Genomic DNA, 22,163 nt, shown 5'->3' with positions numbered 1-22,163 from the left:
GCTGTTGTGCTCAGAACAGCGCACACCTCCGAGCGCTACTTTGCCTCGATTAAAGAGTAACCACAGCACCAGAGGTCACCTGGAAATGGAAAGTCTTTAAAACATGCCAGCAGAACAACTGTCTGGGCTGGAGACTTTCAAAGGACAGTTTAGCAATTACCAATAAAACCCTGATGGCACCTTTCCAGTCTCTACTATTGTTTGAGCTTGCAGAAGCGCGCGGCGATACCATCGTTTTCGCGCGTCCCCTCTCCCACCCGTGGTAGTCTTTCCCCTTGTTTTCCCTTCAGAACATGGTAATCTGTTTCTTATTCCTTAGGTGAAGTTAAAACCTCGGCGGGGAGAAGGAGGGAATGTGGCTGCTGGGTGCTGACAATGGCTGTTTTGTCACCGCCAGGCGCTGGTGGCCATCGGGAAGCGCGGACGAGTCCAGCCACTCGATGCCAGGGTGGATGATTTATTGCCTGAGTGTCTTCGGTGGCAATTGGACCCCTTCCCGCTGTCACTCATGCCTTGCAAAGATTTGGTCCTAAAGAAGAGGTTCCCCCTGGTCTAAAGAGATTACAATGCTTGTCATAAAGTGTCTTTTAGTGGAGGGAAATGGGTATGAAAATGGGTAAAGAAAGGAAACAATTGGAAGAGGAGAGAAGATGGATGTTCTGTAACCTTTTCTCAGAGACCCGTTTCTCCTTCTTTTTCTCCTGTCTTTAGCAGGTTTTTGTTTTGGCTGATGACAATGCGTAATAGCCTGATAAATTGATTTTGTGAGTCCCTTTTCTCATCTCCTGAGAAGACACTAACTCGTTGGGACTTCAGAGGGCTCTCAGAGGCAGGAGACAACAATTAGTTTGTTGGGGATGTCAGAAAGGAGCTTCAAAGTTTTGCCAGGAAAAATCCTTTCTGACAGATCAGTGCTGACAACGTTGGCAGCTGCTAGGAAAAGTGGAGCTGGAAACTCCCTCAGACTCTCAGGAGCAGGGAAAAATTGCAGGACATTAACTCTGTACAGTGGCTTGGGCACTGGTGCCGTTGCTTTTCACTGAAGCATGTATGGCAATAACTAAAGCTTTCCACAGGATTAAAGAAGATTAAGAAACATTTAAAATCAAATTTTTTCTAGGCTTTTGGTTTTTTGGTTGTTGGTTTTTTTTTTTCTACAAAACCTTAATACATAACCTTTAAAAATTTTCACAAAATCAAGAAAGCACGTCATAACAAGATATGTTTCTGCAGACCTGAAATAGGTGCTCTTGATACTTGTTTTAAAAACTCATCCTAGAAACACTGGTCTATGTTTTAAAAGAGAAACCTCAAAATGCTCAATTATTTTTTTGCCTCTTGAAAAACCAAGAAAATAATTAGTGACTTTCTGAAAGCACTCACACATCAAAACCATTTGCATCAAGGTATGTTTTTGTGCCTCCCAGTACAAACCTCACAGAAGAGCTCTGCTTATAAAACCTCCTGAATTCAGCCAATTTCTAAGATTTCTAAGCCTGGAAATAAAAATATCAGCCATTTCCTTAAGGGAGAAGCACTGGTCAGTCCAGGCTTGCTGAAAAGAAGCCGCTAGAACCAGTTTGTTGACAGCTCACAGATCCAGAGGAAAGCTGTGTTTCACAGGTTTTGGGGAGGAGGATCTGACACCGAAACCTGGCAAAGGCTTTGTGAACTCCCACAAAAGAAGCTGAGGACAATTAGTCTCTATTAAATTGATAGGGTCACGTTACACAATACAACTGCATTCCAGGAGAAGGGCATTGCACGTGTTGATGTGGGCTCTGGCACATCTGTTGGTTCCCTGATACATGTTATGAGACACAAATATTTATGTTTTATCTCACCACAGTTAATATGGATTTTTTGCTGTTAAGTGGAAGATGCCTAATTCTGTGCCTCTTGGTAAATTTTCACATAAGCACATACTCTCCCCAGACTCCCCTGTGCCATGATTTTACTGGAGATCTCAGAGAAGCAGAAGTAGCTTTTCTTGAAAAACTTTGAGGAAAGATAAACTCTCAACACCAATATTCCTATGTGATAAGTCAATAAAAAAATTTGATAAACTTTAGAAATATTTTATTTCTATCATCCTATACCATATGTATATTTGATGCAGGTTAGTACCTACACACCTTATTGCTTCCTCTGTTTATTTCCTTGATAAACTGCAGTGAGCTGGGAATAAACCACATCCTGTCGGAACTGATCCTGCACAAAGAAAGGTTCCACTGAACAGAACTTATTTGAAAAGGAAGAGGAGGGATGAAGTGTATGGATAAGGAACTAAACCAGACCTTTAAAACCGGGGAGAAAAGGGCACGTTGTGCATTCAGTAGTTACAGCCAATTTCATGAGAGTATAAATTGCTTTGCCGAAAATCTCTTTAGGTGCATTAATGCTGTGGTAGAGACACAGCTCTGCAGTAATAATTGCACAGTCATTTGCTGCCTTTTAAAATCACATCAGTCCAAATAATATCACCCAGGGTTATACATCCTGCTAGAAGCAGTCTATTAATATCACACACAACAAAGGTTCAACAGATCTTGACTAAAGCCCAGATTACTGGAAAGGTGAGACAAGTCTGGTGTGAGAGCTGCAGACAAAGTTAGGCCCAGCAGACATTTCTCAGTCCATTTCCTGTTTCGAGCTGTTACTGGGAGGTGAAAAAGAATCAGGGTATGCAGGAAAAAATGCCTTTCAAGTGGGAGAGAAAATAAGGTTTTTTTCTTTCAAAGATACACTAGAACTCAATCAGGCTATTAATCAAACAGATAAAACTGGCACTTCAGTCCCTGCCACTGACAGAACTCTGTGCAGTAACAAAACCTTCTCAACACACCAGGAGACTCTTAAAATTCAAGCACTCTCAAACTTAGCAGCACCCCTGAGAGCCACAAATTGAGAGAAATTAATTCTGTGCCTCTGCACCCCTCATTACCAGGAGAGCTGAAGTAGGTCAAATGCAAGTTAATCTCTTAAATTCCACTTTTGTACACGGATGTTAAAGCAGCCATTACTTTTGCACTGGCAAATGTCTCCAGGCTAAAGTGCAGAACTTTAATAAACCATAGCGGGTTGGTATTGAATATAATTCCAGGTAAATGCCTGATTTTTTTTCTTAAATTTTGGTGTTATCTACTGAAATGCCCACCTCATGCATCACTGCAACAAGCATGTCTGAAAGGTTTAGCTGCACCTAAATGCCTATTTGTGATAAACACTTCATTCTTTTGGAATTAGTAAATGTGCATGAATGTTAAAACAACTCGTTTTTGTCATTTCAAACACGAAACAGCAATGCCAAACTAAAGATGATGCCAGGAGAGAGGCAAACATGTCTTAAAGGAAACAAGTCCCTGCTGAAAGATGCAATAATCCCCTTCACATACCAATGCCTGTATCAAGAGATGTCCAGCAAAATTTACATGTTCCAGCCCTTATTTCACTACACATTATACAAAGGTGATCTGATGTGGATTTTTAAGTGAGCAGATACTTCTGGACTCCAGTCTGGATTCTTTACTGACAAAACTCAGCAACACTGTATTTTTATTTTTGTACAGGTGCGTCAGTCCTGAGAGCCCAGCTTTTCAACTGCTTTCCCAAGGAGCACACCATCATGGATAGAAACACAAAAAGCTGGCGCTATTCCTGTTAAAACCAGTGGCAAAACTGCCTTGCCAGTCTGTGTAAATGCATCCACACAAGATATCATGTCCATCTCAGAGAGTGACTCCAATGGAATTGTGATTTTCAGGTCATATACTCCATCAGTCCTGGCACACAACTCCTGCTGATGCCAAAGGGAATTGCATGCATGGGAAGAGCCTGTTAGATTTTCTACAGTGGCTTCCCTTCTCCTGCTAATTCACCCATGGGTGATGTCCCTGCTGACAGCAGCAATTCCATGATAAACAATATATTCCTGTCCCAAGCATTCCAGATTTACATTATAAACCTTGGAGAGAGTCACATATCTTCAGGTCACAGCCATACCTCAGTATGGGCTGGCCATTGCACATTTCTCCCTGTGCCTAATGCATCTTCAGAAAACACCCTGATTGTCAGAAATTTTGGGTAATTATCTCCAGTTCCAGCCTAAGTTCAGTAGCTGTCTACAGATGGTGGAGAACTGAAAAAGAGAATAGTCAAAACAAGGAAAGGGAAGAAAGTAAAGAAGTGGAGAGGAAGGAGAGGAAGGAGAGGAAGGAGAGGAAGGAGAGGAAGGAGAGGAAGGAGAGGAAGGAGAGGAAGGAACGAACAAACTACAAAAGAGGATTTTTATATTGTGATAAACACTGGTAGCTTTTTGAAATATTGTTTAATGACTGCAATAAAATAATGCTGAAAATCTGCTTCTACATACAGCCTGCACATGCATGGGAGCTGTAGATTTATTGCCATGATCATGTGTTAGACAGTTGTGTTGATTCCTCCATATCTTTAGAAGCAAGTAATAATGACAATTTTTGGAGGTAATAAAATTTCCCGTGTCTCTCGCATTAATGTGTTTCTATCACTGGCTTCTTAGAGGCATTTGGAAACAATCAACTTCTTATTTTAAGGAGCCTTAAGATAAGGTATCTGTGAGCTCTGCACTTGGGGTAATTGATCACATTTGTTTCCTGTACGAAGGTTCGACTCCTCTTTCCCTTCAACTTGGCATGTTTCTCATTACCCCATGCCTTGTTAGCCCAGCAGAAATGCTCTGCCGTGGTGAGTGAAAACAGGACGATACTATTACAGAGCACATCTAATCAGGGATGGCAGCCCTTCCCCATCTCCAGGACCCTCAGCACCCACAATCTGCTCCACAGAGCCCTCCAAGGGAAGCAGGGACATGCTGCTCTCCTGGCCACGCCAGCAGCACTTCGGGCCTCCAGGCTGCAAGTCCTACATGGTGGTTCTGCTTCAGGAAGGGACCACAAACTCCAGAAAATGACAGGAGGCGCACTCAGTCTGTTTTTCCTTCTGATGATAAAAGTGTCAGCTTTAAATTCAGGAAGCATCTTTGCCTTAGTTGTGAAATACCACATGGTAGCACTTGTCTGCGAGGGGGTTTTTAATTTCACAATACAACAGGGTTTACTTAAAAACAGCCCTGTTACTCACAGAGCATTAAAAAAAAAAGCCATTAAACTTGCTCACAACCGAAGAAAAAAATTAGGTTTTTTTCATGGTCTGCCTTTACATTTGGTTTATTATGTTGGAGTGGATCATACACTGCTTACGTTAAAGGAAAGTCATGGCACTGCATCTACTTTTACCAGCAGAGAATTTGTCCTCATTTATTTTGATTGAAAAACTGCTGTTATGTTACATTGTAAACGGACTGGTCCTGTTGCATGAAAAATGTGCAGCGCTGTATTTTTAATTTCCTCTTCTTCGCATTCCTTCTCCCCCTTTCCTACCAACAGTCGAAACAAGAAAACTTGAGCATTTACCAGAAAGACAGAGAAGCAACTTTACCTCTTAACTCAAAGCCATGTTTGTACATGAACCAGCAGGGAGGATTTTAATCAGGCCTTGCTGGCTCCGAGAAATCACCTACGGACAGCACAAAACTGCTGCAGGAAGAGAGGCTGGGAGGAGGCAGGCTTTAGGGGCATTTCATTTGACTTGCTATAGACTTGTTTCTTGTAATATCTCCTCTAAAGAGCCAGGGAGTTTTTACCTACTGAGAAAATAGCCTGTAACAGCCTTTAAAATTCTTGCAGCTGGCCAGGTTTGGTATTCCAAGGTAAAAGTCTCTTTCCACTAAGTCACTAAGTGTTCTTATATTCAAAAACTAATGTTGAAGTTATTATTAGCAACACTATCTTCATCTCGTTGAAGTTAATATTCAGAGTTGGCTACCACTGAAATATTTCAGTTTAGCAGAAAGCAAATACTTCATTGGGGAAATGTTAAACCCAGTGAGGGATCATTACCAAGTTTAATTGATGGTAAAAAAAAAATAAAACTACTAAGTGGGAAAGAAAAATCCTGTACTCCTAGTGAAAATAGATCTCACCAAGAAATGAAACATTTCTGGCTGTTTCTCCTCTGAATTCCCTTCTTTTCTAAATATGCTTTTCATGCTGTATCTCTGCAGCTCACTGTAATCTGCCTAATTTGTTCCCATGCTCTTTCTGGGCTGTCTTTCCTCTCTGACCATCTTGAGAACTTCACACGTTGTCAACCTATCATAGGTGAAAGCTTTTGAAGATCTACTACTTTTCTCCAAGCCTAATAAGGTCAGTGACCTTTCAAGCTCTACTATTTCCTTTTCTATCATTAGCCTGATACGGGCATCAGCTACCTCTCAATTTTCTTCATCTCTTCAATGCCTCACTTCTTCCTTTGGACACTGTCTAATTAGGAACTTAATTTCCTCTTCCCTGATGGAGTTTTTGATAATAGAGAGATCCTATTCACCCCTGAAAGACAGAGCAGCACTATGATTTCCTGCTCAGGGGTGTCTTCAGGTATGTTAATTAATTTTCATGGTGCCGGCTCTGCCACAAAACCACAAAGGGCAGCAGCTCCTGTAGGAAATCCACCCGTGGGGAACAGTCCTGCCCAAACTCAGCCAGGCTGAGTTTGGAAAGGAGGAGGACTGCAGGCATGGAAGTAGCCAAGGATGAGGTTTTGATGACCTGCAGAGCCCATTTTGCATTTCTGAGCCAGTACTGGCTTAATCTGTGGAAAAGGCATCACCTTCCACCAGCTTGAGGGAGACTTTGTCACATCCCCATTCCCCAAATCCACTGTGCTCCAGGAGAGGATCTTCCCCTGCCCTACAACCTCGTGCCACAGCCATGATCTGTCCACTTTTCCTGCACACAAACCACTGAGCACCTCAGTCACACGAAGGCAAAAAAGAGTCTGAGAGGATCTGAGTATTTTTTTTCAGAACAGAAATGTTTTAAAATAATTCCAAAAAGTGCCCACTTTTTTTTTTTTTTCATGAGCAATTATGGCCAAGGGAAATGCATTCTGTGGGAAAATCTTCATGCTAATTTAAAAGCAAAATGTTGTCCAAATAAACAGCCTTTCACCTCTTACTACACTATTAAGAAATTTATGATTTGTTCAGTTTTCTTTAGCACTTTTACTGCATTTTTCTTTCCACAGAGTCACTGGCTGCTCTGCCACGAGCTGTGCCCTTCCTCCCCAGCCAGGGCATGTGCCAGGACTGCTCTGCCATCCTAAAGGCACTGAGAAATTTTTGGTTAGGAAACCTCTAACACATCTATGCCTGCCTCTGTTGGCTTGCACAGCAAGTGCTGGGAGCAGAGCTGTGCTGGGGTTGCTGGCCTTGCTTCAGGAGGATATTTGGCAGCATCTAGCATGTCTGTCTGGGAAATTTGGGCAGTTTCTGCTCAGTGCTTGATGAAAGAGATGCCAGAGCTGCCCTAGAGATGCAGAGCTGGCAGAGACAAGGACACAGCCCAGGGCAGATGCTCCCACACTGCCACCCTGGGACAAGGTGGCAACAAACAGGAGATTCACCGGGAATTCCCTCCCCTTCTCCCCGTCACTGCCTCTTTTCTCAGGGGTTGGTTGTTTTGTTTTGGGTTTTTTTGTGGTTGGTGGTAAACACAAAAACATGTATTAAAAAAACCAAAACCAAACCAGCAAAGCCTGCAGCCTGCTTGTCTTGTGCTGGGGACAGTTCTGAGGCCAAACTGCACAATACTGGGGCAGAAGAAAAACACGAGGTTTTCATTCCCCTCGTACTGATCCTCTCTTGGTCATTCCCCATCTGTTCTCTGACATAACCCAACACAAGAGCCCAAGTCCCCAGCAGAAAGCTTCACCTCCTGCTGTTAGCACAGCCCCTCCACGCTGTGGGGAAGGCGCTGCCACAGGCTCTGGAGTGGGACTGGGGCACCCAGGGTCCCTGCCTCACTCACCTGAGGGTCCCCTGGGCTCCTCAGTGCTGGGCAGACCCCCCCATACTCAACCTGCTCTCATGCCTGGCAAAAAGCTTGCTCAAAAGTGGCACATGCAGCGGGGATTCGCTATTTCAATATTTTCTTGGTTTAGTCAGCGTTTTGAAAGCCTCAAAAATTTAGAGGTGAGACTCCCCCCAACCCCTCACCAGCACCATTCCTTTCCCTCTTGCACGCCTATATCTCAAAATGACCACGTCCCCACATAAATTTTAAAATTTTAAAATTTCTTATTAATCTTTTGCTTCTGAACTAAAGCGTTCCCTTCCCCGGTGTCAAAGCAGAAACAACCACGAGACCGTGTGGTGCATCCAGGAATGTTTTGTGCCCCTGCACGCCTGTGTTTGTGCATTTTTTCTTCCTTTCTTAAGCCAGGGTTTGAGATTTGAGTTATTCTGCAAACAAGACCCAAGAGAGACACAATTAGACTCCCCTGGAGACTGACCCCTTATAGTGCCCACCTGTAGCCGGACCCAGATAGCATCCCAGTGCAATGAATTAGCACTCTAAGCTGATTAGAGCAGCTCTGCACAACTCTATTTTATTGACACAATGAAGAGAGGACAGAAAAGGGCCTGAAATGAGAAAATCATTTCCATGCTGACTGAATTAAAAGAACAAAAGAGCTCCTTGCAGTTGCAGCATTCAATTTGTCAGAAAAAAAGGAAGCCACTTAATGGATCACAATAGATCTGAGCAGACAGATGAAATTTAAAACTTCGGCATGAGTGCGATTACCAGCTAAACATATTCTCAATCATTTCCTCCATATGCATAATTTAGTTGGATTGTTTACTTGGAGGGTTTGTTGGGGGGGTTTTTTGCAAAAACACTATGTGAGATGTTATCTCCTAAGTGTCTTTGCATCCCATTTTTCCCAGCCCGGAAGGTTGTTGTGTTGGCTGGTAATACATTTTGTTGTAACACAAATTGCACTAAATTGTGGCTGCCTATGTTTGCCTTTCTCCCCTGCCTCCAGAAGTAAATTAATATTTTCAGTGTATGGAAACAAATAATGCAAGATCACCTTATTCCAAAGCAGACCTAAATTGATTATAAATCACATGCATTATTCTGCTCTGCTTCCAGGAGAACAAACATACTGCAACTCCTATTCTAGCAAAATATATTAGTTTGTGCCACTATAAACAGCCTTCTCATTAAATTTAGGCTTAAGCTAACAGTAATAAGACAAGAATACAGACTATTAAGAGGTTTCTCTGAATGATATATATAATTACTTACAAAAGAGATATGCAATTTACTTTAGCATTTTCAAATCAAAATCTACTAACCTGTAGATGAAATATACCTTTAAAATAAAGCTGTGAAATAAATTGAAAACATCAGTATTTTAGGCTCCCTGTCCTCTAATTATGTAAAAGCTTGAATCTGAGTCTGTCCTATTTCAAAAGGGAAAATCAATCGCATCTGTAAAAATATCTGACTTTCCCAGATTATATTTTCTACATAATGAAGTATTAAAACAGCAAGCACAGTCCTGCAAGTATATTGGCATATAAGGAACATAACCTCCCTGCATATTCCTTGAAAGCTAAATTTGGATTATGGAGAAGGGAGCCCTTTCTTTTTCTACACAAAATTTTAAAAGCTTATATCTTGTTACAATATTTACGAATCAAATATCTCTTGCAGACCCAAAATGTGAAACAAAAGTCATTTTCTGAGCCTCATTATGACTTCAGAGCATCTGAATTCAGAGCTATTGCATTGATTTGTCCTGACATATATTTTTATTTTTCTGAGCATGTTTTAATCAGTTCACTTGACGTCCTTTTTACTATTCAGTTTGGAATTTTACCAGCTTGTTTGCATCTAATTTTGAGGTTTAAAAAAACCCAAAAAACAGTAAAAGAATTATAATTGCTTATAACTCCCCTGTTTTGAAGCTGATACTCTGCTAAAGAGAAAAACCAAGATGAGCACGGGCAAGGTTTACTTCTGCTGGCTGCTATTACTGATTTGCCTAAGCATTTCACAGGGGTAAATACCCAAATCATTCAGGGAATGACTGACACACTCTGACATGTGGTTAACAGCCTTACCCTGTGCTTTGCCTCTACAAATCTCACTGATGCCAACATAACCTTCCAAATATTTCAGATAATCATTTTCCCCCTACTCTTGAAAAAAACTTTTACAGCCACATCTGAACCATTCAAAGGATCCCTGATTGGAAATGTTACTGTAACCATTTATTTTTTTTTAACCTCCTAAGTGATTGAGCTTTTAATATATAAATATATAAAATAAAGGTAAATGAATATATATTTATATATAGTTATATATATATATTTAATATATTTATATTAATAAATACATATTTAAATATATTTTTGTGTAGATATATATTAAAATATGTATATCTAAAATAAAAAATATAATAATTTTTAAAGGCCATGCATGAAGCTTTGGGATATTTTAGCAAGCTCAACGTAGTGTAACTTTGCTGACAGCCTGTCACATTTCACTGACTGTCTGTCTGGGATCCTGCGATAACATCTGCATTCACTCAGGGCGAGAGCTTACCCTAAGACAAAAAAGTGGGTCCTGCCACATAATGCTCCATCATTCTGTCAGTTCTGACATGGCATCTGAATTTTTTTGAATCACTAAACACTTTTGGGACTCTGGTCCTTATTATCTTTCCTTAGTTTCTATACTCGCTCGGCAATGCTGAAAAATGTAAAATGTGCAAACAAGGTAGTGGACGGCTCGGGCTTTTTGTCGTCTAATCCTCAGCCCCTCATTCATGCTCACTGTTAATCTCTTAAGACATTATAAAACTGTTAGACAAAGAAATGTGAATACCTCTGCTTCTAAGCAGAATGGGAGGAAACCAAGGAAAATCTGGATCATGCTAAGCTTTTCTTTTCACCACAAAAATGGTAACTTAAACCTGTTGCATCAAATTATTTATAATTCCCAACACTAAGGCTGGCTTTTTTTTTTCTTCTCCAGCATTACAGAGCGAGCCCGGCAATATCACAGGAGGAGGAACGGTACTACTGAGCCTTTCCAAACACATCAAATGTGTAAGTTACACACAAAAAAATCCTACAAAGCCCATGAGAATATGGGCAAATTGGGTTTTAATCCCTCCGCTGTTTTTTTGCTCAGCATGGCACAGGGCTCACCATGCTGTCAGGGCGGCTGGAGACCACTTTGGGGGATTTCTGTGCTGCAGAAGGACCAGGGGCTCGGTGGGCTGGGTTTGATGGTGGGGATGCTGCATGGGACAGGGCACGGGCGCCTCCAGGCTGGCTGAAGCTTTCCTGGCTGGATGGGACCAGGGCCCCATTTCACATTAATCCAGCTCTGTTTGGAGCCGTCTGCTATTTCAGGTCATCATTTCACTCCTCCTGACTCCCACTGCTGCGGGGGCATTAGCATGGGGACAAAAGCTGCTCAAGCACCTATTCTAAACCCATTCAATCTCAAACCCACTAAAAAAATCACACCCAAAAATGATACTGTTGCAATCAGCTAAATTTTATTCAGGAATGCTGGGGCTGAAAACCAGAATTTTCATTTTCTACTTCTGCATTGTTGTCATGGGTGGTGGGATCAGATAGTCCAGTCTTAAAATTGGTCCAGAAGCACAAAAGTATTTGAATGCAAATGCCAAACAAGTCACTCTCCCTGAGCTAAATACCTACCACGAGGGTTTCTTTACACACAGAAACTTCTGTTAAAGTCATAATCTTCAAATAATTATTTAGACTATTGTGAAATCTGCCTAAAACATGTTTTATTCATCTCTGTTTGCATTAGTGAGAGGGAAAAGGGCTTTAATGAGGGAAGTTGAGATGTTGCCTTTTTTGCAACAATGCCAGCCATCAAATTGGTGAGATGACTTGAGAAAATCAGCTTTTGAAAGGGAATAATGAGGGTCCATACTGGTAGGGATTGAGCTGCTCTGCTAAGAGTGGAACTGGTGATATTTCAAGCAGAGGGAAGTGTTTGTGGGAAGGAACGAGCAAACTGTGTCCACAACAGGGGGGATGCCCCAAGCTTAAATGAACTGAGGGACACCGAAATCTTGACATGAAGAGAGAGCTGAGAAGGAAAAGATGCAGTAGAAAACTAAAATATATGCAGCCACTAAAAGGCAATCAGAGCCTGGTTGGCAAACTATGTACACAGCCAGTGCTGGAGGCAATTATGGCACTGACCTGCTGGAAAATAAATGGAGGAAGATGAGGGCCAGATATAAAGGGCAGGGATAGATGGGACTTACAAAAGGTCGGAAGAAGCTGAGAAGAAGGAAGTTTTTCACAAGGCTGAACAAGGATTCCTGCTGACTCCAAGGTTTTGGGATGACGGGGAGAACAGGAGCACCAGTTATGAGAGGAGGAGAACAGGGAGAAGGAAGTAAAGAGAAGTGCACAGCCCAGGGTCAGCAGGCGGATGAAAATGCAATTTGAGACCACAGATCTACAAGCAAATAATAAAAAAGGTCTCTTCACACAGTCTTAACTGGGGGGAAATGGTAAAACACTGCTCTCTATGCAAGAGAGGAGGTGTGTTTCAAAGGCAAGGCACTGAGCTCACTGCTGCTCACCCTGGCCATCAACACCATTTTGGCACAGAGGGTTTGGTAGGGTCATTTCTGAGTGTAGCATTAAAGACAGAAAAACTGTTTTCTCTCCTCCTTTTTAGCTGCTCATTTGTCTGCCTACACGTGTTCGTATTCCAAACGGGTAGATGCCAAGTTAAGACTGGAAAGCAAAATCACTTTTTCTACATTCATATGCAAATTTTCCCTTATTTGAAGGTTATCTCTTGATCAATACTTACAATTTACCTTTATAGACTATTTTCTGTAAATGCAGTAATGCTGAAGCTTTCCCATACCCAAACTTCCATTTTCCCCACTAGGAGAGCTTTACCTTTTTTTGCACAAAATCAACATTTCTACCACAGTTTTTAAATACCTCGACCACAAACCTCTTTGAAAACATTAATACCTAGATTTATTTTTTAGTAAAACACCCGCATAACAAATAGCTACATTTTTGGAAAGCCCATTGGCTACATGAGGGTGTTTCAAGAAGATAGAAGGGAGCTGAAGGCTCCTTTTGGAAACCCTGAGCAGCTCCAGGTCTCCAGCACAGCCGACTCTCTGCCTGTTGCCAATACACTTCATCAAGTTAAGACTAAGAACAACACTTTGGGAAACCCACTATACACCAGAGCCCCCTTACGCCGTAGGCTTCACCTGATGAAATGTTATGCTTTTTGTGGGCTCTTTTACATCTTTCCACACTAAACACGAGGTCTGTGCTTTAAAAGGAAGGGCCACGTAACATTTGTATTTCTTTCCCAAATTAATGAGTATTGTATGCACCGAAGTTAGCGCGATCGCATAAAGCCAGGCAGGATTATGACAACCCCTGTCCTCACTCCTGTGCATGCCACCTACCATTCAGCCAGGAAACATGAGGGCTGTCATGACAATAAAGCTCCATATTAATCCTCTCTGGGGTAGAAATACCCTATTAGCCAATTGCTGGTTTCTGGTTTTATTTCCAAATAAGTTTTTTTTTTTTTTAATTTACCTGATGAACACATCCTAATCTGCAGGCTCTAGCAAACAAAATATGGGCTTTTTATTTTGTTTTTCAGTCTTTACTAGACCAAACACCCAGATTGCAATGCTATTGTTAAGCATCAAACCTCAGTGCTGTGTCCTCTGAAGAGCATGTGTTTCTCTGGGTTAATAAGCATCTTGCCATACCACAAATCCTGTGTTCATTTGCTTCTGTTTAATGACGACCATCTCCTCCTGCCCACATGTATGCTCGTCTCTCCACTGCTTGTTGAGCCATCAAGACACACCTTTGTTTCATTTAGTATGCAATTTTCACCTCTGACCCAAGAAACTAGTCTTAGGCTTCCTGAACTTTATTGCCTGTTAATAGACTGCTGGCTCTCTTTTCAGCAGTCATAGAAATGGTGGAGAGACATTTAATTGAAAAGAGGGACAAAGCTAGAGCCTGAAAGGCAAAGTCAGTAAGGTTTAAACAAAAAAAAAAAAAAAATCCAGCAGTAATATGTTTGAGGAGGTTTGGATATTCTTTACAAGTTCGTGGCTCTTTACATAAATAAGAAAGACATCATTGATTTAATTATCTTCCCGGGGAACAATGGTGTAATACCCTGAATGGTGCTAAATGATTGATCTGGTAATTCATCTTCTGCTAACAGCTATCTATGCATTTTGTTTCTCTCCAGTCCTCAGCCCGGTGACATTAGCAGCAATGTCACGGAGCAGTGCTGGGCTTTCATAAAACACCCACAGATGCTCTTTCCTGCCAGTGTTTAGGGACACATGGTTATAATTTTGTCTGTATTTCTTTGTCGTAGATTACTTTTAACTACATCTGTTCAATTAAAACAGAAAAAAGAAAGACACAGCTAGAGCCCATCAGCTTTATATCAGAAGAAGCCTATTAATGAAATAGGGAGATTTAATTTTCTAAGTGTTCTGATGGGTGCGAGATGCCTTTATGTTTTTTCAGAAGTTCTGCTTGGTGAATAGTTAGGAAAGGACATTATTACAGCATAAGGATATTATTGTACAAAGAAAGGCATTATTAAAAGTGATTTATTGTCCCATGTTAGGAAACTTATAGGAAAAGTCTGATAATATATTAAACTTGTTTATTATGGACTTCATATAATTTTTGAATAATGCTGCTTTTTCTTTTGACAAGAGCAATAAACTCTGCTGATATAGACATACGTTGATTATCCCAAGTCAACTGTGTTGCTTAAAGAAACATGCCCAAACAATCAGCTTCTGACAGCTGCATCTCTTGTTATTTACAATAGCCATCACAGTAATAACTCACCATTTCTATATTAATAAGGCAGTGAAATTTATTATGATGGTATTGAAAAGTTATTAAGTACTGCATCCCAAGTGACAAAGTACCACAGCACTGTCACTATCCAAAAGCAGTTGCCCATCCATCACAAAGCTTTCCAGATGGTCCTGCATCTTTATCGCTCCCAGGTTGGTGACATCACCTGTTCACCCACTCAAAATTGATGATGAAAGCAAACAGATCTATCTTACTTACATTTACCAAATCAATTTAATTTTACAGGCCGTGGCTTAGTGACATATTGACTGTTTTCCTTAATGGCATCTACTGTACTTAATGCAAAGAACTCATCTCTGAATCCTGGCTTGCATAATGTGGCATTTCATAATAAATTTTTTATAACGTATTTATTTAATGGGAAGAATTATGATTGTTTGTCAGTTCTATTAGATGCAATTATTATTCTCTTCAGTTTAATATTTTTTATTTTTCTTTCTGATGTTGTCTTAATGGCTAAATTCAATTTACCCGTTTTGTCTTTTAAAGGGATGTCTGGCACATCTCATTTATTTTTCTTTGTAATTTGATAATCTCAAATCTACTCCAATGGCAGTTTTTGTCTCTATTAATTGAATGCTCTTACCTGCTTGGACAGAATGTTACTGAACTCAAAAGCTACCTTGGTGGTGTTTAAATAAATAAAAATCTCTTTGCTCTGAAGAGAAATGCAAATTCCTGAAACATCCTCTTGGTTCTGCTCTGAAGAAGGTAACAAAACTTCCTTCTCCCCTTCCTACTTCTAAGTCCACTTGACCCTTCTGGTTTCACTCTGCTTCCCTCAGGAGTTAATGCTCCCCCTGATTAAATTAAAACCTCAGTGGCTTTGTGGGCAACACACACACAGACCTACAGAGAGGTTTCTGTGGCTTTAGACTCTGCCATGAAATGTGTGATTTCCTGCCCTCAAGGTCAAGGACACGGTGGAGCATCCACTGTGGCTGGAGAAAGAGTCAATTCCACACAACCCATTCCGGGTTTCGTTGGGACAAAAGCTTTTGTGAGATTTTCCAGCTGTGCCACACCAACAGCTGCTCAGCCTCTGCACTGGCTGAAAGCCTCTTCCTGAGGCTGTTGCCACGTTGACCTTGGGTTGGCTCAGAGCCTCACCAGCCCCCTAAGCACAGCCCCAGTGCCAGGGCTGGCTCAGGATGGGGGTGAGCAGCACCTCCCTTCCAAAAAACTACTGCAGCCTCTCAGCTCCTTTGTGTGATATTGATCTGAAGGTTTTCTGAGAGCAGCTCCCCTGGCCAGCTGAGGAGGGAGCTTTGGTGTTCCCCTCCCAGCAAACAGCAGCTCTGCCTGAGGTCTTTGCCCAAAAAAACAAAGCACCACCAACCTCATGCAAGATTCTACTTAATCATATTAATCAAAGAATTAGAGGAATTGAAGGGTGGAGGAGAAGGGAATAATAAAGAAAAGCAACACAGACTAATGTTGAATGAACCCTCTTGTCCTCAGCATCTTCCACCCACACAGAAAAACCCAAAGGACCAACAGCTCCCCTTTGCTGTCAATACATTTAATTCAACTGAATGACAAGTCCACCTGCTCGTATCTTGCTATTCAAGGACCTAATATTTGCTCATTTGCAATTATAAACTGTGTTCTCCAGGCAGGGAGAAAGCTGGTGATAAGCCCAGGGAGCTGGCTGGAGTATGGTGCTGACATCCACTGTGAGGGCAAGGCTCTGCTCATGAAGCAGCATCTGCAGGGACTCCTTTTGCTGCAGCCGTGTCTGACTCAGGCACAGCCTCACCACAAGACCCAGATGCAAACAACAGGAGAATTCAGGCTGGTAACACTTGCAGCAATGTCCTTTTTGTGCACAGCTCGGAGGGGCTGTCTGAAGCACCCTCGTGCACGCTCACCCCAGGCAGGACACACGGCTGAACTCCATCCCATGCGCACCGAACACTGCGTCCCTTACAGAGAGCTTAACACGGCAGCTAAGCACGTGCTTAACTCAAACACCTGGGTAATCCTGTTGATGATAAGCTCGTGCCTAAGTGCTTTATTGGACCCTGGCCAGAGTGCTCTATGCCTTGCAAAGCTGAGCTCCAAATGGGATAAAGCATCACCTATGCGCTGCAGACAAGGTAAGGATGTCACCCCCACCTGCAGCTGCCAGGAGCGGATGATCTGTTGATCTGGGGGAGAACACGCTCTGCAAGGCTACATTGGTCCTGTGTTGATCAAAAAGCAGCCCCACCTCCCACTATAAAACAAATCATTCCTTTTTAATTCCAAATAACAGAATAGCCCACATCCTTGTTTCTGGTTTTGCTTCAACAATAATTTTGCGAAAATCCCTGGAGTCTCTATACTGCTGCAATCCATATGAAAGGAGAAAACCTAGGCAAGGAATCTCTATTATGCTTCCCTGCTTTCCAACCACCTGGCTGAGTGTGGTGCTGTTTTGCATGCTAATGCTGTTGAAAACAATTCAAGAAAAAGCCAAGATTTGGTCTGTAAAAGTCACAGACCAGTGGCAGTGTGAAAGTGTCAAACAACAGCAGAAAATCAAGGGTTTTATTGTTTAACACTAAGACACACTCCATATCCCAAAGAAAAATATTCACAAGTGATGAAGTCTTTGTTCCTTCTATTTTTCTTTTTGAAAAAAACATTATCTACTGCTCTCTCCCAGAGTGATTTTCCTGACTACAAGGGAGTTATTTCCCTCAGCACTGTCACTGTTTATTAAGAATAGCTTAACTGGAGTTTTAAGATGTGAGAATTCCACGGGAAGTTATTTAGAAGACTTTTTGCTCTGTTTTTATTAAAAACAAAGCAAACAAACAAAAAAAATGCTGCTTTCAGCATTCTGGCATAGATTTTCCCAAAGAAGGACCCAAAAACAGGAGCTAACATCCGTACATAGGAACTGGTTGGTAACTGCCACTGATTACAGTAGAATCCTTTGGATGCTAAGAAAACCAAGCTATTGGTTTAGATGCTACAACCCAGATTTGCAAGCATATAGACTAGATTTCATCTCTAAAAGCCTATACTTTTTTTTAACATATTATTTAATTTTCATAGCAATATATGGTACACATAAACCTCAGAATCTTGAATAAATTTAATTTTTAAAACTGCCAAAAGAAAGCAAAAAAGTGCAGAATTAAAGCTTCAAACTGCAACTGTTCCAGTCCCTACAAAACAGTGGGAAGCTTGTACTCCAGAACAATTTTTAGGAAGCTGTGCAGTTTTCTCAGAGGACTCACATGAAAAATGTTAGAGGAGACATAAATAAATAGCCAAATGGCCTCCTAATTTCCATTTAGAAGTAATAGCATCAGCTCAAGCATACTCTACCAAATATGAGTTGTTTTTCAGCCTCCCTGGCATGACAGGAAAATATACTCTGCTCTATAAACAGATTATATGCTGCTTTATAAAGCTCTAAAATATTTTTTTTACTTCTGTGACAGGTTTGATTTATTAGAGTTTATTGCTCCTGGTTTTGCCCTCCTAGTAAAGAAATAAAAGTTTAGGATCAAAAGAGCTGTGAAGAATTTGTTCTTATGAATGAGACTTTGAGTTTGCTAGAGCAGCAAGAGACCTGAATTTGGATGTTGGCTGTCCTCTGGCCCAAGGTAGGTGCGTGTGCTTTGGCGACCTACTCAAAGCCTTGCTTTGAAATACTCTCCCAGTTGTTTTTCATAGCAGGGCATGAACCACGATGAAATCACTAAATTTGTGTTCCCTCGCTTTTGTTTAAAAAAAAAAAAAAAAAAATTACTGCCATCCCTTAAAAGCTTGTTTTCTTTGTTGATTAAGCAGCAGTCAATTTTCCCTTTTCAAACAAGCACCGAGCAACAGCCTCCCGACCTCCTCAGATACTCGGGCTGCCGGCAAATACTAAAACCCCCGTGACAAACTGCAAAAAAGCTCGACCTTTCCCCTTGTCCAGTGACCCCCTGTTCGATTTGTACTTTAGCTAACCAATACCTGATTAGATAATGCTCAACTCCAGCCCCACAAAATGAGATAAAATTCAAATTTATGGCTTTTCATTTAAACTGATCTACAGCACTCTAATCATGACCCAAGCACGACTATATCACAACAAATTCTTTTTGTCCTGGAGTGTGTTTTATGGCTGAACTGTATAAATGGACACAATAGACATTGTTTTCTTGGACTTGCTCTGATGGAACTCTGTGTTGATCCCATAGGGAGTCTTGCTATAGGGGAATGTAGGAACAGGCTCCATGAAATTCCTCAGCCTGCTGCAGAAAATTTTACTTTATCATCAACTGCCTGGCTGCAGAATTTAACAGCAGCAGTTCCCTCAGCTTCCACTTCTCTCCCAGGCTAATCCCAGTATCAACTCAGATGGATATCAGTCACAAAAACTGGAAGTCAGAAGTATCCCACAGCTGGAAACACCCAAAACTATGACAGGCTTTTGCAAAGGAAAAAAATGTATTTTTCAAAAAATGTAGTTACAGTCCAAATTTGTGTGTAACTGTTACGCTTTTTTTGGCCTATGGGAGCCAGAGCAACATGAACAGGTAGGGACATCCCTCCTTCTGAAGTCACCAGCTGGCTTCTACAGCACCATGAACTACCCCAGGAATTACAGGTAATCAAACATGAGAGAGTATCGTGTCACAACCGATACAATTCACTCATCAAACAAGTGGAAAGATTTTAAAACCTCTCACACTGCAAAATCACTTAAAACCCACACTCAGCACCACACAGAAACTTTGGTTCTATCCTTCCTCCATTTCAGATTGAAACTAAATTTCACCTTGATTATCAGCAACAGCAGAATGAATTCTCATTTGTTAACTGGTTTGTTGGCACCTGGCTGGACATACTCCTTGTTTCCCAAAAATGCCCATTTAAGCAGAAAACAACAGCACCAGAAAAGCTTCAAGACCATACTTAAACCTCAATAATGATAGTTTTCCTCTCCATCCCACACTGCCTTTAGCACTGCCTGAGCCTACACACCAGTATCAGCGGTGGATTCCTGAGGAGTGTGATGATGAGCATCTGGTGTGGAATGAGCATCACTGAAGTCCTCTCCAGCACTACCAGGATCCCCCACATCCCTCCTCTAGCCCCAGCCATCACTCCATGCCATTTTACTCACTGTGTAAACTCTGCTAACCAGAATTTCTTTGTCTCTCTTCAACTACAGTAAATGTATTTAACCCACTTGTTCAAAAAAAATATTCAGTTTCAAGTTCCTCTAAGCACCACAGAATACTTCTGGGTGAGTGACCAAAATGCAGAGGGACTTGACTGTTGATTTTGTGTGATTTTGCTCCAACATTTTTCAATAGCTTGCCCCAGCTGTCCCAAATAAATAACACCATTCAAATGGCACGAGTCCTGCAGCTTGAAAGGAATTCAGGCTGCCAGCTGGGCTTCCAGCACTATCAAGATATTCATTTCTTGTCTGAATATCACAGACCCCAAAATCTGAAATATTCCAAGCAGGAAAACCAGTCTCTAATATTGTAGCATATTGCCAGCATCTAAGGGTGTGAAAGGCTAGATGAATTTCCCTCAGTTTCAGTGGGATTATCCTGTCCTACTTTTAGAATGTCCAGTCTAAAATACCCTAATTTTGGAAAAATGTTAAACCTGCAATTACAGCCATGTATCAACAGTTTTTGCTTTAATTTCTGTTATCAATATTTGAGCTTAATTGTGGTATGGTTAAAGGTCAGATTTTATGGTTTCCTGGTGCCTTTTTCAAATAATAAAGATTTCTCACTAGCAATTATATTGCATCACAGTCTGTTAACTCAGTAGAGTGCTGCCAAGTCTATGATTTCTCCTGACACTATTCTGTCACATTGTCACAGGTCTCACAAGAGTTTAAACAGCTGGATGGAAAGTTTGTCATGAACTCCCTGAGTGTTTATGGATAGTTAAGAGCAAATCAAGCTTCCATTTTCCACCATATCTGCAAGGCTCTGCTCCACAATGAAGCTTCATTTTTCCTGGGAAAATGAACTCCCATCTCTCCTGAGGTCAGGCGTGCCCCTGGAGAGCCACACAAACCCTGCACAGCTCCCCTTATCAGAAAGCAAAGGAAACGTACAGATGGAAAGCAGAGATTGCGCTCTGTTCCTACAGCACATTGTTGAATAAACCATGCAGGAACATTTGTTACATCATAACACAACAGCAGCGCCACTTGATGTTTGAATCCCTGACCTGACCACAGACCAGGAGCTCAGACAGATCCTCAGTGATATCACAGCGAGGAAAATGCTGTCCCTGAAGTCAGGGAAAGCAAGATCCAACACCTGTACTCACCAAGTAGTCCATGAGCTCCTTCAGAGAAAGGATTTCCCAAAACATCTGCAGAAGTAACAAGAACCACACCATTCCCATGTGTGCTGGGTATGGCTCTAGCATCCAAACCTACTTCAGCAAATGAGTGGCAAAATTCCCATTAAGTAAAATGGGAAGCAGGATCAACCCCCCAGCTTTTGAAGCCCCCTAGTAGCACAAAGTTTTTCAATAGCAAGTCTAGCCATACATCACTAGATTTAAGGGTTATTTTAATCATTGTTGACAGAAAGTGGCAATTCACAATCCTGAAACAGAACCCGGTTTCATTTCAAACCCTAAAATGCAGTGATTTTGCCAATCCCTCACCAGGAGACACAACACAGGACTCTCCAAGACATGATTAAAAATGGTATAGAAATGTTCCAACAACACTTTTTCCTCACTTTCCTCAAAAGGAGCATCACCTGCCAACATCCACCCAGACAGATTTCATGCATGAAGAGCAATATTAATTTCTGACTTTTTTCTTTTTCAATTTACACTCATCTCCATCCAGAACCCTGAAAGGCCACAAAGCAGTTTGTGCACATAAATTTGCTTTGGGTGCTGCAGGATAAGACTCAAATTCTGCAAATATTTGTGTTTATAGATAGGCACACAATAACTCAACAGACCAAAAGAATGTAGAGAAAATCTTACCTCCCAGCCGTAACTAGGATCTTTCAGGTGTGGCCGCTGCTCTCCTACAAAAGGGCCAAATTTTTCCCCTGCTTCAATCTTCCTTTTGGTCCATATCCCTAATCCTGCTCCAGGAATGTTGGATTCTCTGAGCTCAAACTCTGAAGGATGGGAATGTCATCAGGAATGTATATTGGAGCCTTGTAAGGAGAGCTCTCCTTGGGTGTGAAAGCTTCGCTGGAGGTCGCTGGAGAAGACGGCTCTTGGATGCTGACGGATGTTGGACACTGGACATTTGCAGCCTCTCCATCAGCTTCTGGTACCTCCCCCAAGGGAAGTTCTGGGAAGCTCTCATACAAAC

General features: G+C 41.5%; 1 protein-coding gene across 2 annotated transcripts in view; it reads right to left on the bottom strand.

The window, feature by feature from the left end:
• The window catches only part of MECOM (MDS1 and EVI1 complex locus), a 177,788-nt gene extending 155,845 nt beyond the window's left edge, over nucleotides 1-21,943 (bottom strand). For both annotated transcript variants that reach the window (XM_036389158.2, XM_036389159.2), the window contains exon 1: nucleotides 21,824-21,943. The gene's annotated coding sequence lies outside the window, so the exon portion shown is untranslated. The remainder of the gene's footprint in view (nucleotides 1-21,823) is intronic.
• Between the last annotated feature and the right edge of the window lie 220 nt (nucleotides 21,944-22,163).

Source organism: Molothrus ater, chromosome 10 (assembly GCF_012460135.2).
Source record: "Molothrus ater isolate BHLD 08-10-18 breed brown headed cowbird chromosome 10, BPBGC_Mater_1.1, whole genome shotgun sequence".
Taxonomy (NCBI): domain Eukaryota; kingdom Metazoa; phylum Chordata; class Aves; order Passeriformes; family Icteridae; genus Molothrus; species Molothrus ater.
Note: the sequence above shows the minus strand (reverse complement) of the source record. Positions and strands in the feature narration are given on the sequence as shown.